Below are 3,739 nucleotides of genomic sequence, written 5' to 3'. Positions count from 1 at the left end.
ATGGCTCTCAAATTGCACGGACCGTCGGTTCACCAGCTACCTTTCGTGCTCTGGCCGCTCTCTACGAGAAGGATCTACAGGTCGACTTTGTTCCTGTTAATTTAGTAACCCAGGAACACAAGTCACCTCACTTCCTTTCTCTCAACGTAACTTTAATCATTTTAATTATTAATCTTTTAATGTTTCAATATATCTGATAATTGATACAAGTATTTATATGTGCAGCCATTCGGTCAAGTTCCAGTGTTTGAGCATGGTGATTTAAAGTTATTCGGTAATACTAACTATAGATCACTTTACTAATTATTAAAGTGACGTAAGTTGTTGCCTGTTTACATGCCATTGGGGTACGAATCGGAATCCGTATCCTAAATATCTGAAAATCCAAATCCGAATTAATCGGAAATTCAGATTTCCGCCTAATCTCATATATCTCAATTTTTGGATTCGGATTCCGATACTGATATTGAAAATTTTCGAATAGTACGGATATTCCAACTATCTTTAATATTTTTTAATTATTAAATAATATATATATTTATAATTTTCGGATAATTTTTGGATATTCTTGATAATTTTTTTGGATATTTCAGATAATTTTGTTGATATTTCGGACAATTTTTTGGATATTCTAAATATTTTTGAAAGTAATTTTTTAAATATTTTTATAGTTATTATTTTTTGATAATTTTTTTGGATATTTCAGATAATTTTGTTGATATTTCGGACAATTTTTCGGATATTCTAAATATTTTTGAAAGTAATTTTTTAAATATTTTTATAGTTATTATTTTCTAAATATTTTTGAAAGTAATTTTTTAAATATTTTTATAGTTATTATTTTTTTCGAATATCCAACTTTGAACACCTCTATCTGCCACTTTATTTTAATCATTTTATTGCAGAATCAAGGGCGATTACGAAGTACATAGCAGAGGCTTTCGCAGATAAGGGGACTAATCTTATATTCAAGGATCCAATGAAATCGGCCATACAGACAGTGTGGATGGAAGTGGAAGCTCAGAAATTCGATCCAGCGAGTTCGAAGCTCGGCTGGGAGCTATTTTTCAAGCCGCTTTTTGGAATGACAACCGACGAGGCGGCTGTGGCTGAGTTTGAGAAGAAGCTGGAGCCAGTGCTTGACGTATACGAACAACGGCTTGCGGAGAGCAAGTATTTGGGCGGAGATAGCTTCACGCTAGCGGATCTACATCATTTACCAAACACGTATCTGTTGATGGGGACGAAGGTGAAGAGTTTGTTTGATGCGCGGCCGCATGTTAGCGCGTGGGTTTCGGATATTCTTTCTAGGCCTGCTTGGACCAAGGTCGCGGCTATGCGTCCGAATTAAGCGTGAGAATTGGTTTGAGAGTTGTAGTCGTGTTTGTGATTGTTGTAACTTTGGACCGGTTTAAAAGGTCGTTGTATTTGGATAGCTGTCACTGTTCGAGAGTAATTTTATTCAATAAATTTGTGCTATATACTTTACACACTTATTATATACAACTATAGACTGTGATTTATGAAATAACAAACTGACTCATTGGATTCCATTATATACTAGTAATGTTTCATGAATACGCATTACAGTTACTTGTAACTGGTACAACATCTAAGTTGATTTCTTTGGACGCTTAAGTTAAATTCAATGATCCAAGACAGTTTCAAAATGGGGCTGCGGCGCAGTTTGTTGCCCGTTTGCCTGCCATTTTATTGTAATCGTTTTATGTTATTATCCTAAAAAAAATCAAAAAATCCAAGACTAAAAACCAAAGTTGAATCTGACATATATAACAATGAAAGTATGGATTAAACCTAAAATTTGGAAAAAAAAAGGACCGTAATTGTTTTAAGTAATGAACATAAATAAATTCCATTCAACTACATTTCAACACCAAAAGTATCTAAGTATTATGTTAACATTGCAAATGAAATCCAAGATTAATTATTAGAATTGAAGAAACATGTATTATGATTGATTATAAAGTATGGAATCACAAACCAATGAATGGAATAAAATTGAATGAATGTCAATGTAGATACTTGTTAAAAATCAAAGGTGAGGGATTAATAATAGTGTCGATTGAAGATTGAGTCGGAGATCAAATTAGCTGCGTGCGAAGAAAGAATTGCCGATTCACATATGTATTTTATATAAGAAGGGTCAATAATTAGGGTTCTTTTTAGTCGGGTTGTAAAACACGAGAAATGGGATGAGTTGAAAGATGGTTATGAGGAGAACCTTAAAAGTGACACGTGTTTGCTTATTTAGGTGCTGTTTGTATTTTAAGACAAAATATGTCTGTAATTTGATTTCATCTGATTTAATGTCTGCAACTGAAGATGTGGTCTGAAGGTCTGCAATATGAAAATATAATACTGTTTGTTTTATAAACTGGAAATCGTCTGCATAAGCTGAAAATTAGTTACCTATCATATATATATTACACTAGATAAAGTCATTTAACGCTTGCAGACTGCTAAAATAATTGGTAGTGGTGTACGAACTATGAAAGTGGGTGGTGGTAGACGATTGTGGTAGGCGGTGAACGGTGGGTGGTGGTGATGGACGGTTGTGGTGGTGGACGGTGATGGTGGCCGACAATGGGTGGCGGTGGTGATGAACGGTGGTGAACTATGGTGGTGGTGGATGGTGGTGGTAGTGGACCGTAGTTGTGGCCAACGGGGGTGGTGGTGGTGATCGGTGGTTAACGGTGGTGAGTGGTTGACGGTGGTGGTGGCGACGGTGGGTGGTGGTGGTAGTGGTGGACGGTGGTGGTGGCGGCAGACGGTGGGTGGTGGTGGTGGTGGACGGTGGTAGCGGCGGAAGGTGGTGGTGGGTGGTGGTAGCGGCGGACGGTGGGTGGTGGTTGTGTTGGACATTGGGTGTTGATACTTGGTATGATGTTAAGAAGTGTGAAGATGATGAAAAAAACTTATTTTTTAAGACAATAAAAACAATTTTCAGATTTTTTTTATAATAAACAAACAGTCTTCAAGAGCTTAGTCTGCGCGCCCGCGGACATAGGCTCCTTACAGACCTTATAAGCAAAAACAAACACAACCTTACTCTTTTAATAGAACAAAAAAAACATTTATATAATAACGTATACGCAACTTATGACTTATTAACTTTCAAAAAATTTAGAAGACATTTGAGAATAGGGTTGTTGTGAGGGGATAAGTTAATAAGTTACAATATTATAACTTTTTAACTTATTTCAAAAATTACAACAAGGTAAAATAAAAATCCCAAACACCCTTAAATTTAGGGGGTGTTTGGGATTGCTTCTTAAAAGTGCTTATGGCTTTTTGGAGAGGCAAAATATCCAAAATGCTTATCCAAAAACACCTAAAAGCTCCAATTTGGAGCTTTTAGGTGTTTTTGGATAAGCATTTTGGAATTGGAGCTTTTAGGTGTTTTTGGATAAGCATTTTGGATATTTTGCCATTTGGAGCTTTTAGGTGTTTTTGGATAAGCATTTTGGATATTTTGCCTCCCCAAAAATCCATAAGTACTTTTGGAGCTTTTGGGTACTTTTGGAGGGGCATTTTGGATAATTTGCCTCTCCAAAAATCTATAAGCACTTTTAAGAAGCAATCCCAAACATACTCTTAAAAAGTTAATGGAAACTGCTTTACAAAGGATTAACAAATTCAACAAAGTTATGGCATACAACGTGTGTTACATTTTTAACAAATACTAAGTTTTTTCTAGAATAGACATGTGGTGAACCAG

At 35.7% G+C, this 3,739-nt stretch overlaps 1 pseudogene across 1 annotated transcript; it reads left to right on the top strand.

Annotated features, from left to right (window-relative positions):
• LOC143534680 (glutathione S-transferase-like) lies at window positions 1–1,495 on the top strand (annotated as a pseudogene). Its single transcript, XR_013135587.1, has 3 exons — window positions 1–146; window positions 226–274; window positions 906–1,495. The product of XR_013135587.1 is annotated as a glutathione S-transferase-like (transcript).
• The last annotated feature ends 2,244 nt before the right edge of the window (window positions 1,496–3,739 follow it).

This window comes from Bidens hawaiensis, unplaced genomic scaffold (genome assembly GCF_021521415.1).
Source record: "Bidens hawaiensis isolate Kalapana, Puna unplaced genomic scaffold, B.hawaiensis_p1.1 tig00010256_1, whole genome shotgun sequence".
Lineage (NCBI taxonomy): Eukaryota > Viridiplantae > Streptophyta > Magnoliopsida > Asterales > Asteraceae > Bidens > Bidens hawaiensis.
Note: the sequence above shows the minus strand (reverse complement) of the source record. Positions and strands in the feature narration are given on the sequence as shown.